The following is a 23020-nucleotide window of genomic DNA, read 5'->3' on the forward strand; positions in this document are numbered from 1 at the left end:
TTGTATAAGATTCCTTTTTTTTCATAATTAAATAATTATAATAATAGTATGCAATGTACTTTAAAAGTATAAATACAGTACAATACATTGAATAAAAGAAACAGCGAGTGAAATGTTTATCTAGTTTGAAATTCTATAAGCTTACATTTTTTTTTCATTAATTACAGAATGAAACAAAAGTTTCTCTAAAATAAAAATGATTAAAGTAATCATAGGAGCTTCTCCTCTTATTACTTAATATTCACCTTCAGAGAAAATTACATTATTTTACATACAGAGGGGTAAACTGATGACAAAGTGGAGGAGGTGTTCACAAAAAAAGCAAACCTACTTTGCAAGATAGCTATACATTAGTTATACTTCTTTTCTCTGCAAGACTGTAATGTCCAAATGGTAATGTATTAATTTTGTTATCTGTGATGTACCTTTTGTCATCATTAGCTGTGAGTGCTAGTTTGTATTGACGAACCGTGAACACAGAATGAGAATTGGAAGTAATGCACACTTGTAGTTTGGTCACTTGTTCACCTTCATACAGACAACGTCTATACTGATCAATTGTAAGGTGATCGACAACATTTTTTTTGACACCCTTAGCTTTACATGTAGGTTTCTCTTTTTCACACAACTTAATAGCATACATCTTTGGTCTCAAACCTACAAATTCTTCAACAATACTTCCACCGTTTTCATCCTTCATCAAACCTATTTCACCTGAATTTTTTCTTTCAATTTGGAAAGGATTATTTTCATCATAATTTCCTGTATCAAACAAAACTGAATTTTCCTTCATAAACTCATAGATATCAAATGAAAAATTGTATATTAAACTGTCGGTGTCAGTGTAGAGTAGTTGTGAGTTTGATTCTGTGTTTCTCAAAATAACGTTGTAGTGAAAATCGTTCATTTTCATTTTTGACAAATCTAAAATTGTAGCACCGAGGTAAACCGGTTGATTGTGATGAATTTGAAGTTTCTTCATTTCGATAACCATACACTGTTCGTCTACTATAATACGACGTTTGAAGTTTGCTCTTGAGATCAACGTACCAGCACCATAACGTCCCTTCCACTGTGTGACCCATCTGACGTCGCGCAGCTTCCTTACGTTCATTAATGAACGCCCAAAAATTGCGTTATTCATTAATTTATAGAAACTTTTCTCGAACTCATTTTTTGCTAACTTTCGTTTCTCTGTGTTCAAATCAATGTAGCATTTTAACCATGCGCTCTGATTAAACTGAATCGCTCTGTAAATGTGAGCTACTTTCATACCTAACTCTACACACTGTTTTAATAGCCTATAATGAAGAACATACCGTTCCTTGTTGTAAAGAGTGCTCATTAGTTTCGTAGATTTTTCAGGACACAATGGATAATCGGCATGTTTATCATGAAGTTCTAGCGGGTAGATTAAATCAACTTCTACCATAAACCCAACATCTGCTTCATCTCCTACATTCATAATGTCTAAATTCTCAACGTTTTCGACCCATTGAAAGCCGCCCGTTGGAAGAAACTGTTGCATAGCGAATCCATACAAATTGTTCACGTCAAAGTACATTATGTATGATTCCGGTTTGGACTCATCGTATGTTAACATGTACTTGTTATTTGCTACTGCATGCCGCGTAACGCATTGCACATTACCACCGCGTATGGAGCGTTCGAAAAACTGCAGCATGTCGATATCCTGAAGTAATTCTAGCTGGACAGCTGTTATTTTCTTCATAGCACTCCATGCCATAGACGGTACCGTGTAGAAATGAGCGGCATCAATACCATATGTCTCTTTTCCACTCAATCTAAAGTTTTCAAATACATCGGCCAAGAGTAAAGTATCGATTTTCAAGTAAAGATCAGAATATTCACCCAACGATTTACAGTTAAACTTATTCCAAATAAGCTGAGCAAACGCGTAGTTTTCTTCCGAAACAGTTTCACCCTTTAAAGAGCTAAAGAATGAACTCCTTGACGGTAAACTAGTGTCGTCTAACACCTCCATACTAGTAACATATTCGTATGGAAATATCCCTTTCCGAGAAGCGAGTTTAAACTGTAAATCATCGGTGAAATACCGTCTCGTTACAAGCTTTGACTCGTCACTAAGTAATAGCGACATTTTGTCCAGCGAAAAAGGAATAAAGTTGTAAGTGTCTATAAATCTTAGTTCAACACACTGTCTTTGGTTATAACGTATAAAGTTTGAAAATCCTTTGTATCGTTCCATGTTCACTGCTAATAGTTTAATGTTCGTTCTGAGATTTGTCACAACATCCCCTCCCTTCCTATGCAGTTCTCTAATTATGAAATGACCATCATAGGCTGTCAAATTATGGAATGCTACCGGCAAGATAGAAATTTTACGATACTGTAAGTTACACAATTGATGTGCTGATCCCCTGTAAACACCCGTTAAATGACAATGATCGCGAACTTTAATTTCATTATCTGCAATTTCCTTCTCACATATGTGACATAATGTAGACGAAAGAAATTCATTTTCTTGCTCAACAGTTAATGCTAACATTGGTTTCGTATCAAAATAATAGGGCGCAAGCGTGTCCACCAAGTTATACATCTCATCTACGAACCATTTTACACAATCACTACCTCGATAGAGTTTGAAAGAGCACAAATCTCTGTCAAAACTACAGTGTAAATAATATGCTACGCTGTATGGCACATGTTCGTGAATTGGAGTTGAATGTGAGGTGACATCACTTGGAAAACAAGTAGACACAGGTTTCAGTATGCATTCTGTGTCAGCATACACAATAAAAGGCACTGGCTCTTTAACCTTATACTCGGTAAAGTACACTAGCCGTTCGCTATCCGAAGGCATTATACTTTTGCCCACCGGAAATTGTATACAGTTATTAGTATGCAAAGCTAATTTTTCCTTATTAGAAAAGTAAGACAAACACCGTCTGCAAATATAAATTCTATTATGGTTCTTCGTAAGAGATGAGCGCACAAGACGTGGAAGATTCTTAATCAAACAAAAGTGATACTTCTCACTGTCGCCAATCTGAAGCATTAGAAGATCTACGATCTTTTCACACGTTTTATGTGAAATGTACAAAGGTACAAGAGTAAACTCTTTTTTGTCATCATTCCGTCCTATGCACACCCAGTTGTTCTCGTCATACTGCGCTCCGAATACATTCACGGAGATTTCGTTTTGATCTTCAAATTTTCTCATGTATCTCATTTCCATCGGGATTGGTATGTCTTTTAAATTTAAAATTGCATTATAATGTGGATAAGAAGAAATGCGATCTACATGATGTTTAGCTGGAACTAAGCCAGCAACTACACTCCACGCAAAGCAAGCATCTCGTGTGTTCCGCAGATTAATAACTGCTTTCTTGTTTCGAATTGCTGTAGGCAACGTTAGACTAGTTGGCGACTTGCCCACGTGAAAACCTACATTTTTATTAATGTTTATCCGCAATTCGCGAATTCGTAGCAGAGACCATCCCGAATCACGAGCCTCGAACTCTGATAATTTTTTCAGAATCGGTCTCGTTACATGTTCGTTGTACCATTCTCTTAAATTAGTACCGTCAGTAATTTCAGCGTTCCTTGTATGAAAATAATTGTTATCGATTTTCTCGTGACGGACATGTTGTGTGCAGAGAACGGTATTTACTTTTAATGCTTGTGTCTTGAGTGCTTCCTTCACGTATTTATTAAACCACACGTAAGATTTATCTAGGAACTCTTCGGGGAGTAAGAAATCATTGTTAACGTTTACCACCGCTAGTGTGTACACTCTGCGTCGAAAAGCTTCCTCGATTTGTTTACACTGGAAAGCAGACAAATCTTCTATCTGAAAAGTTAGTCCATTAACAGCGCGAGCGTGAAAATAAATTTCTAACATCTGATTACGCATTTCCTCTAGCTCGTTAAGATTTTCAATCAGCTTGAACTGAGCTTCTTCTCGCTCGTCGCTAGGTTCGAACCGATATGAAATTAGTATTGATCCATTTACCTCCCTCATAAACGCGCGAATGCGTTCAAACGCTCTATCGAAATGAGTTTGCATTCTACCCGCATCTTCATCTGTCTGTAAATTAATGTCTAGTTTCCTACGTTTGCTGCTCGACTCCATGACTACAAAAAAAAAAAAAAAATTACGATTTGGTGCTAAATTTTTCAGCAATCTCAAGACAAGTCCAGCAGTTGCTGTAGCAACGACTTATCAAGAATGTACAATCCGTCATTACACAGTATAACCATCGAGCTAGGTCACTACCTTCTGCATCGCGTGAACAGTGTACAGCTTCGCTAGGAAACTCCTCCTGAAGCTTCCCTAGCAATGTATTACGGTAATAGGAAATGTTATTTGAATTTTGTGACGAAAAGGAAAATTCAATTTTATAAATTTCTTCGAATGTATTATTGCCAAGAAATAAAAGAAAATGTTCATTACTTGAAAGTTCACTCAAAAGAAATCGCACTACAGCAGCTGTCACTTCCTGCTGGCTTTCGTAAGCTTTACTCAGGTTCGTCACATATACTGTATAACTGAAAAGAGAACCCCCTCTGTTCCATAGTTCAATACAATTAGCACTCACTTCTTGTTCTTGTTGTGCGCTCAGTTGTCCCGCTTCATCTTCAACAGGCTGTGAAGTAGCGACCACATCCTCCTCTCGATGTACTTGAAGACGACGACTCTGTATGCTTGGATATGCTTGATGTTCAGTTCCTGGTTTAATCTCAACTTTCTTCCACTTCATCATATTACCACCTCGGACCTGAAAAGACAACACCACATACTATTTTCAATTAACAAAACAATTATGCGAATACGGCGAAAAAAAAATTTACATTAAGAACGAAAATACTCTCTGCATACTTACTTAGTTAAAATAGATGTCGTAACTGATGACATTCTACTGTAGGAAGCACACTTGATGGTAGCCCCTCTCCATGCCTCTGTACATCATTTTCAAGTTGTTTTTTAAAGAATTTATTTCTTCTATTTCTTCTGCTGTAAGTTTTGAGAATTGCGCCGGCAGGAAAACACTCACAGTCTCCTCATCTTCCCCTTCTATATCAACGATTATTTTCCTCCCAAATCTTGTTTCTACCGCTCTCAGCGCTTTAACCTTAAATGGATGGTTAAGTTGCAACTCACTTAACTTTCTATTATGATATTGTGGTGCCTTGGCAATTTTGTTTAATTTCATTAACATATCCATTCTGTTGAAACTGTTATATCTTTTTAAAATTAACAAACTAAATAAACTTACACTTACTGAAGAGGAAAGAAAAGTAGTAGTAGTAGTAGAGAACTCTTCCAACTAGATGATAGTTTTCATGTTGCGCTCTGCTCCTTAAATACTCCCTGCCACCACCTTCACTCCTCACCAGTAGGTTGGACTTGACACTAGTTCACCTTCACTCAAAATTACAACCTACAAAAAACATCCTGTTCATGACAGAGATAACCTTCAACAAGTTAGAAAGCGGATCTTGCCTAGTAACAGCTGCACTGTAGCACTCCTTAGTGTTTCCCCTTCACCCCTCTAGTAAGAGAGGAGTGAGGGATCATTTTTTTTTTTTTTTACATAAACTAACATCCTGTTCAGCTTTCACCAGCAAGTGACCTATTAAAGCAAATCCAGTTGCCACATAGTTACTGTACCTTGGACACAAGAGTAACCTTTCAAGAAAATTAATTACCTCTTACATAAAGACCTCTGAGTGTGTTGTCCTCATTCTACATGTGGTTGACCCCCTTAGCCAGTGAAAGCTACTCCAGCAAAATCCAGTCACAGCACCTTGCCTCCCCACACCTTTCAAGAATTAATTACCTCTCACATTAAGACCTTGCAGTATGTGTAGTTAACATTCCACACACGCCTTGCCAAGTGAGAGGCCCCTTCAGGGAGTGAAGCGCACGGGGGCATGCGCAGTGGCTGCCGCTGGTCCAGAATTCTTCTATCGAAACTCTGGTCCAGCTTTCTTCTAGATCCTCTACTCCTGCAATTGGCATAAAGTTCTGACCACTCCTTCTTGGTGTTGCATTTGCTCTGTCAGTCAGTGTATGTAATGTTACAAAAATGGACAATAAAATAATGGGAATAGTATGAGTGATGACTGGAAATTTTACGCACAATATAAAGATATTTAAATTTCATGAGAAGACATAGGAAGTCGGAATCGCATGCACAAAGTATTCATTCTTAAGGGGGAATTCTTAAATGGCATATCCGGTGTCTTATTATGATTACTGAAACTTCGGGCTTCTGATATTTTTGATACTGATGTTAATTAAAGAGTTAAAGTTTTTTACATCGTACCGTCACAGAGAAGGCTCATGAAGACGAACGGGTAGGAAAGGGCTAGGAGTGGGAAGAAAGCGGTCATGGCCTTAAAGCTAGAGCCCCAGCATTTGCCTGACATGAAAATGTGAAATCGGGGAAAAATTTTCAGGGCTGCCGACAGCGCCCGTAACCGCATAGCCAACTCATTTCGTAAGAGTTAAAGTACAATGAATATTTGGTAATTGGGGTAAGTATAATACATACATACAGTAACTTATCGGGTGCCCCTAAAATAATATATAATCTACCTGTTACGGAGATATCGTGGTGGTCAGAGATGAAAGAAGGTGCTGGCATGAATGGGTGAATACAGAAAGATTAACTTACAATTTTAAAATTTAAAATTTGGAAAATATTTATTTCCTGAGTTGTGTCTTTTTTCGTTTCAAACTTTACACGTTGCTAAGCAAATAACAAATAATCAGGTAGTAGGTTTAGCTCGTGAGCTCGAGAAACAGTATAAGAAAAATCTAGAATAATCAGATAACAACCATTTAGCAACATGAGCTTGAAGCTCCCGCGTTACAAATTTAACAAGAGCACCATTGATCCCTTCAATACATACTCAAGGAGACGGAGTACCAAATTTTACATCAGTAGGAAGAGTGCCTTTGCTCTACACAATTACTCACTAGGAGACAATTCTCGAATATTTACAAGTTCCAGGGCTTCTTTAAGGCACAATCTACATTTAACAAAACCCAACAGTAGACACTGTCTTATTTGCTCAACAGTCGAAATAACATAGGAAAATAGAATGAAAATAGTGAATTTTAACAAGGGAAATACGTGCCCATTCTACCTGGCCTTGGTTAAAAAAGAAAAGTTTAAAGTTACTGGCCAAAAATCAAAATGTTGAGAGGCGAACACTTGCAATCCTTTGGAATTCACCAGAACATTCTAAAAGCCCCATGCGGGCTTATGGCCCGAAGTTACAGAGGCTAAGCCTAGACAACTGAGGCGACTAGATGAAAGGAAAAAATAATAATTTACAAAATCAAGAGGTCTATGAAAAAATCATAGTCACCTCAATATCAAGTTGAAAGGGAATATAAGAGGATTCTTACTCTTTTTTACCTGATATCGGTTAAGTTCTTTAGACTAGTTTAAGAATTTACATTGAGAAATGTAAGTTACATTGCCAAATAATTTTCGTACCTCCCCTCAAACTATCTGTCATTGACTGTGACATGATTACACGGAGTCTGCCATTACCTTGAGCTGGTGGACCTCCCGGCGATGGACGATGAAGTCCTTCCCCTGCCTCCGCTACGAACACACTCTAAACCTCTTGACTGGAGCGATCGAAAGACAACATGGCCCAAAATGTTCCAACTTTTAAAGCGGAGAGGAAGGTTCCAGATTTCTCTGGGCAGAAGTCCTCACACACCCACAATTTCCATTGGACAATCAAATAAATACCAAAACTCTGATTGGTTACTTAAATAAATGTACTAAATTTCCAATTGTCTACAATTTTAAGCTGGCGGGAAGAAACAGAAGTGCTGAGAAACTTAGAACACCAAAAACAATCAAAAAACAATTCAGTTTAGGAAACATTGATACATAAAATTACTTTGAAAATTAATTGTTCATCCTCGCCCCAGAGGGCGCACATAATTTGATAGTAGAAACATCTGTCGATGAATATTCAAACTATTTCCGAAATGAGTTTCAGAGTTTATGTTATAGATGGCCTTTAAATGCACGGGGCGGTTGTACCTTTGGTACAGGCTTCGATCACCTTAAGTTATTCAATGGTTAACACAGTTTTGAAATTTTACATTTTAGAAAATTTCTTGATCGAGGGTTCATTTATAAGTTATTTTGCGGAACATAAGTCTTGAAGTGGTTCTGAAGTCGTAGAAGTCCGGTAAGTACAGTCCAAGTTTGACGGCAGGAGCAGTCGCCACTGCCGATGCCAGAGTGGGATCTCCCGGACACCGCAAGTACCCTCAGATACATCTCTCCCGCTACCTTTAGAGGGGTAGTCAAGGCGATGGTCGCCACGGACCAACTATTGAAGATCTGCCCGATGATGAAGTGGGCGCTTGTACAACCGCACCTCAGCCCTTGTCATTAAAGATGGTGCTCGGATTTGCCGTCATGAACCAGAACGGGGTGGGCCCTTACTCCGCACCAGCATCACTCGCCAATAGTTGTGACACGGCCTCAGATGAAAATTAGGGCACTGAAACAATAATTTTCTGGGCGACAGTGACTATTTTTATGCAGAGAGTGTTTGTTTATATTTGTGTTGGAGGTGCATAAGGCGGGTGGCACTGAGGATGAGTGCGTGGAATGCAGGCTCGGTTTTGGAGGTAGGGGAAGATAACGGCAGACGGGCAACGGAAGAAAAGCAAAACCTTTCTATAGGGTAAAGGTGGTACATAAAAGAAGTAATACCCTAGATGTATTTTGATAGGCAGAAGGCCACAACATTCAACTTATATATAAGGTTTAAGATTCTGAGCTGTTAAGGAAAGAAATATAATAACATTTGCAATGCCATGACTTTATGACCTATACAGACGTTGTAAGGACATTCTTGCATGTTGTATCAGCTTGGCATGCCTCGGCGGTCAGTTGCCTAAGGTGGCCAGGATCTTCAAACACCTGCTTTAAGTGACCCACAGGAAGAAGTCAATTAGCGTTAGATCGGGTGATCTGGCGGGCCAGTAAATGGGTCCTCCCCTTCCTATCCATTGGCTATGTTCATTTGGATATGAAGCATGAAGATGGTTCCGGACGACTACTGATCCGACAACAGAAAACATGCGGCTTAATCCATCTGCGACCACATTCTCAGATCCCCTAAAGTGTCGGACGTCGAATTGAAAAGCCGAAATATGGATAGGCCAACGGGCGATACGTCCTGTACGACGGGGCCTAGCTAAAACCCAACTTCAAGCCTGATTGTCTGTTTCTAACTCAAATTTAACATGCTCCAGATACAGGCGGAAATTCTCCAAGGCAAACAGGACTGCGAGTCCTTCTAATTCATAGATGGAGTACTTGCTTCTTGAGCCGACAAGGTCGTAGACGCATAGGCAAGAGGCCGCCTTCCGAGTTCCTGTTGAGGTGAAGCCCCGTCCTGTTGAAATCACATTCGTATTCGCTCGCACAGTGGCACGTTCTCCAGCAACTGTTGGAGTTCATTATGAAGTGGCGTACTCCCGTTAGATGTCCGTCGAAGAAATATGGTCCGATGAGGTAGTCACCCAAGATCCCACACCAGACATTTGCTCCCCATTGCACTTGAAATGAGCCTTGTCTTACCCAATAGGGATTCCCAACGTTTCAAGAGTGCATATTGTGCCGATTAACGATGCCATTGTTGTGAAATCGTGATTCGTCTCAAAACAGGACTGCTGACAAAATAGGCTGCATTATTGTTCACACTGCGTAATGCCCATTGACGGAATGTTACTCTAGCATCGAAATCACGTGCGTGGAACTGTTGGTGTAACTGCAGATGATATGGGTGAAATTTATTGTTATGCAGTATACGCATGACTGATGACTGGTCTGTTGTGCAAGTGTCCATGTACTAATATGAGGGTTATTCTGGACGGCGTCCAAAACAGCCTCTTCATTTGGACCAGACGTTATAGGAGCATCTCTGACGGAAGACACCCTTCCAAGTGTCCCAGCTGACCGTGGTAGTTAAGACAACGTTTCTGAAAAAAGTCACTATGTGTCTGAAATCACACACCTTCAAGGCTTGTATGTGAGTTAACATGTAAACCATTCTACGTAGCAGATCTTCGTTATCACTTGATGCTACCATCTACATCGAGTAATGTACAGTTTATAGAGAAATTAAGGACAAAAAAGAGACATATCTAACGTCAATAATAAACAACAAAAAGTTATGAAGATATGGAACCTCTGACTAAATATATGGGTGCCATCTAATTAGTACTACAGGGTTTAACGGGGCACTCAAATTATTAATTTTAAGGCCCATCATAAAACAAACGAAAATACATTAAAACAGATCGAAAGGAAAAATTGGAGGCTCCGTCCTAGGACAGGGGACGGATATTTTAAACGGTCACCAAGGGTTTACTATTCTACAAGAACAAGAACTTGGAACTGTCTCCTTACAAATGCTTAAGGAGCATTTTATTTAAATTACCTTCTGGAACATACACAAAATTTGTTAATCCTTATTTGCCCCTTTATTTAGCCAATCATTCCTGAAAATCCACATAATAAATTTGACACTGTAGACCACTCATCCACTTGGGTGGTTAAACCGCTCCTTGTCGAGGGTCGAAACACGACCCTCATGACAACAGCACGAACAATTCTGGTCGAGACCAATTCCCTGTTGGCAAATCGGGCGCGATCACATAAATGATGTCATCGCCTCCACCTTTATTGAGAAGAGACCAACCCGGGATTGTACAATACCATCCCCGGCTTCCCAACCAAGATATGCTATCGTTAACTGAAAGAAACGACAAAGCGACTCTAACCTAATGGTCCAGATGTAGGGATTTGCCATCACATTTAACATCACAAACTTAGCTTATTATTTACAACAACTTGACATCATTACGTTATTTCGCCAGCTGACTTCGCTAGTCTCCGTCAACATCATCATCCGAAATAATTAATTTAAAAGAATTTCATTATTATTATTATTATTATTATGGAGTTTCCGTGTAACAGAGAGAGAGGTGAAAAAAGTGCTGGTGGAAATGGGTCTATCTATGGTATCAAAGATTAATTTAAAACTTTAAAATAAAGGTTATATTTCTTTTCAGGTATCAAATTTTAACAAAACTCGTCACTTGGTGAAATAACAAGGTTTCAGGTACAATAGCAGTTTGATACAAGAATAGAAAACCCAAGGGTTGGTCATTTACAAGTTTTGAGCTTCGAGCTCCAAATTTACAAGTTTACCACGTCGCTAATGTTGCGTTTAGTTAGATAAGCAGAGATATCTCCCAAGACACAATTTTCAAGAGCACTTTGCTCCAACAGTTACAATTTACGGCCTTCCAAAGGCACCACCCATTATTACACAAATATTATAAAAGAGCTTACATGCTCTCCAAATTCTACCAAGGAGGCTGCGCTCCCAATTCCTTACAGCCTTACAACATTACACAATACCATACAATTTTTGGCCTCTCTAGGCACAAACTACAATTTACAATACCTTTTAATTAACACGGGGGTATCTAGTACCCATTCTGCTGGGCCTTCGTGAAAAAGAACAGGTTAAATTACCGCCCCAAACTCAAATGTGTATGGAGGCGTACACTTGCGCTCCTTGAAAACCAAGTTTTAAAACCCTACTTGGGCTTTTGGCCAGATGACGCAGAGGCTAATCCCACACTACTGAGGTGACTAGAAGGACAAGAAAATTTATGATTTACAGGAGAAAAACAATTACAAAATCGTAGTAGCCTCAAGATAAATGGAATGGGAGTTCGGGAGGGTAATACGCTTTCTATCCCCGATTTACAGTTTAAGTCTTTATTAAAAATGTGCATTATAAAGAAGAAACGGACTGTTACATAGTTAAAGATTAGAACCTTCCCCTTGGGTCAGTTTGCGGAGAAAACTACTTAGATGAAGAACTTTTGGCCATTACCTCAGCTGATGTTCTGCCTGCCGAAGATAGAGGCCCCCGCATCCTGCCTTAACACACGCACTCAGTAACTCGACGATCAATAAGACAAGTTAAATTGGAAAAGCCGCAGCTTTTATACCCGAGGGGAAGCTTCGAGAAAGCTCTGGACTAAATCCGGACACACCCTCTCATTTTATTGGATAATCAAAAGGTATAAGACGCCTATGATTGCCTGAAAAATAAATACAGAAAATTTGCCATTGGCCAGACTCTAAGCTGGTGGGATGAGAAGGAAGTGTTGTAAACCTTGATGTATCAGAATAATGAAAGTCAATTCAGTTGAGAAAACCTAAAAACACAAAACATTTAAATTTCTAATTATATCACTTTGCACCAGAGTGCATGACCTCAGCTTTTTAGGAGAGCCATCTATGGAGAAAAGTGCGAACTTCTGGTGAAACACCAAAACAAAACAAAGAAATCCAGTCAATTTAGGAAACTTTAAAATATCATATTACTCTGTCATTTAGTAGTGACTTCCTGTGATCAATGTCCCAACTTTATGCATTAGCTGTTTCAAGTTTAGAATGATATATAGCGTCCCTTAAGGCGCTTCATTTAAATACACGGGGATGAGGTGTACCTCCTGGTACAGACCTCACCCACAAAGGTCCTTCCCTGGGGTGACACAGTAGAACTAAAAAAAAAAAAACAGAAAATGTTGGAATTTCACAGATGAGGAAAATCTTGCTGAAGGTTCCTTTTTAGGAAAAATTTGTGGAAACTATATTTGAAGTCATCTTGCAATCGTAGAAGTTTGAGATATGCTGATCAAGTTTAACGGCAAGGACGGCCACCGCTGCCGATACCCAGGTGAGGTCCCCGGGACCCCCCAATTACCCTCAGATACACCTCTCTCGCTAATATGAGAGGGGTAGTCATGGTGATGTTCGCCGCAGACCAGATTTAGAAGTACAGTTCCATGATAGGTCGGCGGTAGAGTTACCGCACCTCAGCCCTTGCCGGAAAGATGGGGCTCCGGCGCGCCGCTCGGAAGGAGATATGACTAGATTGGAGTGGGCCCACAACCCACTCCGGTATCGGTCGCCAAATGTTGAGACACGGCCGCCGACGGCTGAGAGAGTACTGAAATAATAATTAACTCAGCGACAGACATTGTTTGATGGAGCTTGAGAGTACTATATTTATTTTTGCGACTGGTAGAGAGGCGGGCGGCATTGATGGGGGAGTGTGTGTCATCTATACATGGATTTTGGAGACGGGGCTAGGTAATGGCCACCAGGTAATGAATAGCAGGAATTTTATCAGAGGGGAAGGTTGTACATAGTATAACATTGTTATGATCGGGGCCGAAGGCCTCCATATTACCACCTAATTAATTTTAAGATCTACTACCATTCATAAAAGAAAATAACCTTCAACTCCTGCCAAGATTTAGTGGCTAATGCTATACAACAATGTATTTACACTGGTTTCACCTAATAAAGGTGAACCCTAAATAGGCCCATCCTCTCTGTGGCTGGGTTACTGACCAATAAGGTAACCGCAGTTAGAAAATCTAAAATGATACACGGCCCATGGAATCTGGTGACAAGCTTGCCCGCAGGAACAAAATTTTTGACCATGACCTGATCTCCGACCTTTAAATAGGTGGGCCTCCATCCACGATTATATATTTCTCTAACTTTTTCGTGGGAAGCTTTTAGGTTGCTTTTTGCCTTCTTCCATAGATCTCTAATATTATCGGGATGTATTGTCTCTGGTAATATGTCATTAAGTGACCAAAGATTAGAGAGCGGCGTTAGGAATAAACTTAAACATGAGAGATGCTGGAGTGAACTCGTGTGACTCATGAATCGCACAGTCAACCCAGCCTTACGAAGGCGATTGAGTACTTCCTTTAGAAGATCTAGGTGTTCTTCAAAGGTCTCATAAAATACGACATCATCGAGGTAGTGATACAGGTATTCAAATTTGATGTCCTAGAAGACCCTATATAGCAATCTAGTAACAACAGCTGCTCCTGGGGGGAGCCCGAAAGGCACGTGGTTGTACTCATACAAGTTCCAATCCGTGGCAAAAGCCGTTAGATGTTTCGATTCTTCAGCTAGAGGGATCTGGTTGTACGCCTGATTAAGATCAAGGATGGTAAAAAACTTGGCTTTCCGAAACCATGAAAAACAAGAGTGAAGATCAGTAAGGGACTGTCACACCACTTTACGGTTCAAAGCCCTGTAATCAATCACAGGCTTGAAGCCACCTTGGGGTTTCGCCACCAGGAAAGTGGACGATGAATACGCCGACTTAGAAGGTCGAATAATACCATCCTCCAACATCTGATCGATTATTTCCTTAAGAGCCTTCATTTTAGGTGGAATCTGTTCACTCAATCTTATATTCAATAAGGTCAGTAACGCCAAAAGTATCAGAAAAGCATCCCGAAATAACTGACACAACTTTCGAATTCTTTCAACCTGCTCCACAGGTAGATGTCTAAGATCTAACAACATCTCACCCTGGTTAGGCGAAACAGATGAACATGACGCAGAATTACATTTTAAAAGGGGAATGTTACGGTTACTAGCAAATTTGAAGGTGCACGGCATGCTCTGAATGTCGAGCACAAGACCAGTAGAGGACATGAAATCGGCTCCCAATATTACAGGGCAAGACAAGTGTTTAGCCACAAATAACTTCACTTTCCAGGTAAACTTTGAAATACTAATTTTAGCAAAAATGAAACCTGAAATTTATAATGGAGATGAGTTAGCCGAAACACATTTAACAGAAGATGAGCAATAGTCCGGAAACTTACAAACAATTCTTAATTTAGAGTACCATTCTTTCGAAATTATAGAACACACACTCCCTGAGTTTAACAGAGCGGTGACGGGTTCATTGTTTACTTCAATTCTAAGGAATGGCACAAATGCAAGGGTCTCTGCCGCAATTCTGAGGCATTCTCTGGGGCCTTCAAACGATAAATTAGAGGAACCTTCACCCTTAACGAAACCTTTACTGGGTTTAACAGGGGCTGAGCCTCGCGAAGGCGAACATACTGACTCAGCCGATGACGCTAGTCATTTCCTATTTTCGGGGTTAGCGGAGGTAGCACCAGAAGTTGAACAGGAGGGGGTGCTATTGACATTGGTGCAATTTTTGGCGAGGTGCGTAAACGAGCCACATTTAAAGCAACCTTGAGAAAAGCCTGCTCCATTCCTCGTCCCACTCGATTTTATCAATGAGCATTTATTGCGAAGATGTTCAATTGAACCACAAGCATAACATTTGCGGGTGGTGAACTTTCGGCGAGGTGGAGGCCGAGAACTGTTAGAAGACGCAGGGACCTCCTTCGCAACTCGTAAGGTGTCGGCATGCCTTACTCCTTCTGCTGACACCGCCATTGCCTCTAATTCAGAGAAGGTTTGAGGACGAGATGCAAAATATATATACGACCTGTAGGGCGGATAGACGCCTTCGCCAATTGTTTGCACTATTTGATCTTCGGAAAAATTCAGAGCGAACACCCGGGTATAAAACTTGATATTCTGGATAAAGTCTGCAAGGATTTCATCCAATCGTTGTACTCTAAAATAGAACCTTTGGATCAATGATGACATTGCTCTGGCCGGAATGAAATTTGCCAGGAGGTAGGCGTGGAATTATTTTATGCATGATCTATCAGCTAAGGGTTTAACTATTTTGTCCGAAAGGATGCCTACGGAATATGGATACATAATTTGAAGTATTTGAGAATGCGATAGGGAGAACTCTAACGCATGGTCTTGAAATTCTACCAAGAACGTTGGTAAGGAAATGACTTCATTAGTTGAGTTGACTGAAATTTTGAAATGCCCTTCAGCAACATAGCCAATGGATGAGGCAAACTACTGAAACCAGGTGACATAATAGGTGACGGCATAGGAGTTTTAGAAGTCTCAAGCACAGCATTATTCAAAAAGAAAAGCGGATTTTGCCTTGGATTTTGGAGTCATATTATATGAATATATTACACACATATTCAATATAAACTTGTGCCCGTTCACACCTCCGCGACAGCTTTCAAAATGGCGCCGAATGAAGGTATGGCCCATTTAATCCATAGGAATCAAAGAATAGACACCAGTTGCGGTGACTTAGAAGGCCATACACGTCATGGAACGGTCGAGTATTGAGGGTGAAACGGACAGTGGACTGTCTACTGTATTGTTTTACGAAAAAAAGTAGAAAACTTGATTGTTAAGAAAACTCCATCTTAATTTTTCTCAACGGAGAGTAAAGACGGAACTACCGACCCCGGTATAATTTTTTAAGGAAGAAGAAAGGATCAGAAGTTATACTTAAGGAAAAAGCGTCGGAAACGAGAAGAAAACAAGTCAATTCACCGAAAAATAATCAGATTTGATTAGAGATATTAAAAAAAAGGAATCAGCTAAGTACCACGAGATACGCGTGGGTGGATACTGAGCGCAGTTGATCTATACTCTGCAAAGGGAGACCAAGCCAGCATAAAAAAGGATCTCATACAAGAAGAGATACATCTCGAATTATTGAATCAGAATAAAAATAAGTTTCCCAAGATCTACAAGAAGCGGCCGACAGAGATAGTTTCACTGAAATCAACACCAACGAGATCGAAGATATACGTCGGAGAGCCACATGGAAATAATAAATTTAAGGATTACAGACTTCAAAAAGAATTATATAATGGCTGTTCACTGCACTATAATCCTTAATTTAGTTGCTGATAAGAAGACCATGAGGATGATGTTCTAAATATTCATGATGGACCAAGCTGGGGACCAGTACATCTTGCTATATGACCGAGCCATGATGAGGAAGGCGACGGGAAACCAGACAGCACTTCCGTGATGAGGAGCAGATGATGTACCAGATGTCCAACACATGACCTAACCGCAAACCCAACTACATCCATTTGGGAGCAGAACAACTGGACCAGGACCAACCATGAGCGAGCTAAGTCATTTACAATACTTAATCGCATAATTTTTGGTTTACCTACACATGTGCCTTAGGCATGTGCCGATGGGCCAAATATAAACCGATATATAAGAAATGCAAGTGAATGTTACCAATGGAGTGCGAGATATTTAAGTCCGTAGTTACATGATCTAGCAATATAGCATAAGATTCTAATGTGTTAGATATATACGTCATCGTATATCGGTCAAAATACACGTATGTAGCGTGAGGTTTGAAAAAGAATTTTGGAAACAGCTGATTGCAATGACATACTGGCAGATTACAGAGATTTCGTAGAGGTAATGCTACAAGTCGACGTCACGATTGGTTGCGCGCGGTGTAAAATAAACACATGGATTCACGCATTATTTTTGCTTCGCAATAAGGGCATTGAACTCAATCATAGGTTATGAGATATAGCAACTTTAAAATGTTGTTTTAAGAAACATAGTGTGGTAGTTTGACATGGTCATGTATTTGGGAACGCGACGAGTTAATAATGAGGCTACGATGTTAAGATATGATATGGATGTTGAAGTAAGGTTACAATTGTGCTAACTTGAGGAAAAGTACGAGTTATATAGTGATATGAGGAGTTTTATACGCACTACGTAGGGACCATTGAGTGCCTGCAGTTTAAGATATGCCACACTACATTCTTTAGATTCGTATACGTGAGATTGCCCACACCGCAGGAGTGACCTAAGCCAAGGTATGAATAGAATTTACTATTGTAGAATTATGCTTGTGATGGGATCGTATGTCAACTTTAGATGTGCTGTAATGAATATCGGAATACAACGATACGCTTTATAGCTGTATTTTGACCAAATACATTCATGACACCGATAAATATGATATTATGTTTCTGAATACAGCGACATAGCGCTTGCATTGTAACTGCGTATGAATAAAATAGCTTGCATTGAAGTAGAATGTTATGGAATATAACGAAGGAAAGGGACATTGAGCCTAAAAGACATGTGTATGACAGCCAAAGATTATGATGAAGTTAGTTAGATAGCTGAATAGATTAACATATTCTCTGTTTGAACTTGCATTTTCTCAACGAACTACAGCTAGGGAAATGTTAGAGTAGGAGCCGAATTTAACAGGCACTAGGAACAAATGCCTTAGTTCGTAAGTAGTTATCCATGCACAACGAGAACGTAGCAATAAAGCATGAGTTCGGATTTATTCATACGGATTTATTCATATGGAGTTATGAATTCAAATTTATTCATACGGATTTATTCATATGGAGTTTATAAATTTAAATTTATGCATCTAGATTTACTTATTCGAGTTTACTTATATGGATTTACTTATTAGTGACTCGTCATTTACTGAGAATCAGCTACAATTTACTATTTAATATTCTCAACGCTCAATTCTAATATGATTGGCAATTAAATATATCTGTGATATACAGCTCAGTCCTGCAATTTAAAGTTATGATTTGGTTTAATTTCAAGTTTGAGCTTATTAGTGGACTTTAAAGACATCTCAGCTTAACCGTGTGTTTAATTCAGACTTGTTTAATTAGTCTTAAAGCGAACGAGCTCTAGTAACAACTTAATTATGTTGGTGTTATATCCATGACTTAACTGCAGTATGGACCTTCGATGTCCAGTGATCGATTGTAAATATGTACATACTCAATTTTACTTCACGAAGGAACTGATCTACATAGTTTAAGACTAGATATTATTTCTCTTTCTACGAGCCAGCGCTGACTCACAATCAACACTTGTTAATACGCAATGCTAAGTAATGCCTTGCATAATATTCCAATTTAATAGTCCAATATTTAATCAATAAATATCTTGTTTATTTTCTACAATTCTATGTGTCATGAATTTTTCATTATAGCCTAGTGGGTAAGTTAGTTGCTTAGCTAAGAGAATTATTGATTAATTAAGTACTCCATTTAGTCATGACCAGTTCTCACGTAGTTAAATACTCTGATTTAAAAAAATTGTTGACGGTTATTATTATTGTGTCATGAGTTTCTATAGGCGTCACCCGTGAGTTGTTAATCTCTTCGTACTCACGTTAAGCGTATCTTGAAGTAAGATTACATGTCTTACTTGGCATTTGAAAACCCTGAGGTATCCGCTGAGCGACCCCATTTCATCTGATTAGGCAGCCCAACTACGAGTTCGAAATGGAGGTATCGGGTAAAGAATGATAACGTTCGAAATGACGCACGACGTTACAAACTTATTATTTTCAACACTCAAAGCACGTTTATTCCTTAAATTTTGTTCTCTAGGGTCATGGAAAGGCGTATGTCACATCCACGAACCTACTACTCTGGCGTAGCAGGGGGAGAGGTGATACTCCCACGTGGCGCGTCCCAGGTGGCGGATAGGGGGTTCCTAACCGGCTTGCCAGCGGACTTGAGGGAAATAAAATACCTCTCGCGGACCAAACACACCACCCTCTGTGGGTGGGGGACCCAGACGAAGACTACACCCACGGTATCCGCTGCCTGTCGTAAGAGGCGACTAGAAGGGGCCACCAAGGGATTATTGTCTTGGAAACATGAAACCACTTGTGATTAGTACCACCACGCGGAGAACATCATGGGTCGCTTTTACTTGCGCGTAGTACCACTATATTAGGTACCGAATAGGTTTGTGATTAGTAGCACACAGGAGCATCGTGCAGTCGGCTTTTGCAGTACCTGTGACTAGTACCACCATATGAGCGGGACCATGGGATGATAGCTACCACGGTTCTGCCTTGCCTAAGATTAGTACCCACTATATGAGGAACACCACGGGATAGTACGAGTCCCAGTGGTTAGTACTATTATGTGATGAACACCATAGGATTGCGTTGCCTATAAATGGCGCCGCAAAGTGTGAAAAACCATAGGTCTGTATTATATGTCGCATTTCATAACCTGTGAATAGTACCATTATGTGTGGAATTCCGCGAGTCTATGCTACTTTTGATTCGTACCGCAACATGACAAATACCATGGTTCTACTTTCCTGTCGATAATTACCGTTATGATGGGCCGATAACTTGGATTTTGTACCCCCTATAGACTGCAAGCATCATCGATTCAGTGTTATGCTCTAGCAGGAGTCCCTTGGTCAGTAATCCTATTGTTTTACGTCAGTTTATGTGAATGTAAGGCATTGCGAGTCGCATAAATTCATGTCCATCCATTCATTCTTCGTCCTCACATTTTGAATTGTGGTCAGTGGAGAATTTTGGACTTTTAATTTGTCATACCATTTCGTCTCATTTCGTACCATTAGGGACCGATGACCTCGATGTAAGGCCCCTTTAAACAACAAGCATCATCATCATCATCATCAGCATCACATGATGTAACTGTGGTAAATTTTAGGACAGAATTTTTCGCTAGAGAAATGTCCTCGGGAGGATCAACGTCATGTCCATTTAGGATTCGGCACACACTGTGAAATGTTGAATAACTGGGATTTCTCTTCAACACTTCTTGCAATTTACTCAATACACTTGCACCAGTTTCCCCATGCACAACACTTAGTTTGTCAACAGCATCCTCTATGATTAAAATAGAATATTGCAGTAGCAGTCCTGATGTTTCTAGATGTTTGATGCTTTCTGGAAGCCAGCAGAAGTTGCCCCTGATGTAGGTGATTGAGCAGACCACTTTGGAGTCACTAAAGGCAGTTTGTGATTCACTAATAGATACAGCATTTTCAGGACCAAAAAATCTACCACAGTCTTTATAGCATCTAGGTGCTCACTATAGAAGTTAACTGCTTCTATCCATGCCCCCACCTCGTTAACACTGGTCCCGGCGGCAGTGGTAACTCTGGTAATTGCTGTTTGTAAGATAACACTCGTTGTGGAGCTTTTAGAACAACCGTTTATGTTGCTGAAATTAATCTATTCACTTGTGGAAACTTAGCTCTAATATCTTCGGCAACGCGTTGCAGTCCATGAGGCAAGCATGTAAAATTGAGCATATTGGAATAAAACACCTTCAAAGCAGTTTCAGCCTTAAGCATGTATTCTGCAGCATCATAATACATCACTAATACCTTTTTCTCTTCCATCTCAGTCAGCCACATAAATCTTAATCCATCATTCACAAATCTCGCAATAGTTGAGTGATTTGTATAGTCTAGCTCTTTACAGTAGATCAAACACGGTTTTGAGGCGCTGTCAGGTTGTAGTTTCCCCACCACACGATTTGCAATAAATCTACTCTTGGCATCTGTTATTTTATCAACAGCAACCCAGATGAAAGAATTTCCTATATGCTGTCTTATGTTGTGCATTACCTCGTCGTAGCAGAGTTGAAGATAATTCTTGCGTAGTGTTGATTGTTTAGCAACATGTTGCTTGTAGTACTTTTAAAGAAATATAGGAATTCAGGCACTTCAAGTTTATACCATGGAATATTGGCTGCAATCATTGCACTGCATGTCTTTATAAATGGGGTTGCTTGAAGGTTAAGGCTGCATCTGTGTTAAAAGGATTTGTTTCTTTTGTAGACCTAACTGTTGGCTTTTCTATGCAGAGCACTTCGTGCGTGTTGCTCAAGCTGGGATTTCATGAAACATGCGATATGTTTGTATGTTTGTTACATGCTTAGCAAATCACTACTTTGCCATGAGTTGCAAAGGACTCGTCAACTGTAATCCATGATTTTAACTTTGAAGCCAGCGAGGACGCTACTGGTGCCATATTGACTCTAAAGGAAACTGATGTTCATGTTCAGCTGTTCAAAATAAACTAAAACCTAATTGAGACATTTCAAAGGAAGACACCTATAAGAATAGATTTGGAAGTTCCTAAGTACATAACAAAGAGGTCACAGAAATGCATTTAGAAAAATATTCCTCGAAACTCCAACATGAAAGTGGCTAGTTGTAAAGCAATTAACTCTAAAAGGGATAAAGGATTTAAGACTGGCACCTGCAGCTAAATGGAACCTTTAGAAAAACCTATAATCCTCCCAATACTTGTCACTCATAATTACCTTAATCCCCCTGTTGAGAGGGCAGACAACAGCCCCACATTAAGTGTGAAACTTCAATTCAGCCATTTATTTCATATGAAAACAGGAAAACGCTCAAATATATAATTGTATGTAATATCACTAAGAATATGTAGAATACCCACAAATATAAAAAATATGTAAAATGAAATTTGGTAATAATAACCCTAGCATAGTGTTTTGTGAACATATGACTTTTCACAGCACCTAAATAGCAAGGAACAAAATATGTAATTACGTAGAAATCCCAGGTGTATTCATTATAGTGTGGTATACCTCTTGGAACTGTTTGTTTCAATTAAGTTTGTTCTTCAGGGAATCAGAAAATCTCTCAGCGTTCTTGCGATTCGAGTTCATTATAACTCCTTCCTTCCTTGGTAGGGAGACAACCCTCTTTCCATCTTCCATTTTGAATGACTCATGAAAGTCTTTCAAGATTGCAGATTCTCTCGCAGTGAGTACTCGTTGCCGATCTTCCTTTATCCTTAGTGTCTCTAGATCCCAAAACTTACGTATATTGTCCTCGGAAGATAGTAATTCTGCATTGATACTGACGTGGTTTACGAACACGTGATTCACTGTAGTACCAGACTTATTCCCACGAAGAATCCAACCAAAACTAGAGGGAAGAAGTACCATGGAACTCGAGATGCGTATTGGTTATTCGTCCTTCATCACCTGCCAGTACTGGTCTCCTCCCATTAAGACCTCAATAGTCTGATCGTCTGCATCATCTTGAGGATCTGCTAGTTACAATTTGCGAAGGCGTGATAGACTCTGGATGTCACGAGGGACGTCTGGGTGTAGTGAGTACGTGTTCCTGCTCTCGAATGCCGATATTCTCACGGAATCTTTCATCCACATTCCACTTATGCTGAAGTTGGCCAATCTGCGAGTCATTGATGTGCTTAATGGTGCTTCAAATGCTGTGACTGACAGATCTCTCTGGTCAATGACTTTCAGCTTCAGATCATCTACCATGTCCGAGCTGGTGAAGCTTGACTGACGTCTGACGTCCAGAATGCAACCTGTTCTCTTCCGAAGACCGGGTGATCCGGTGACCAAATTTCGAGCTGT

Source organism: Anabrus simplex, chromosome 4, assembly GCF_040414725.1.
Source record: "Anabrus simplex isolate iqAnaSimp1 chromosome 4, ASM4041472v1, whole genome shotgun sequence".
Classification (NCBI taxonomy): Eukaryota; Metazoa; Arthropoda; class Insecta; order Orthoptera; family Tettigoniidae; genus Anabrus; species Anabrus simplex.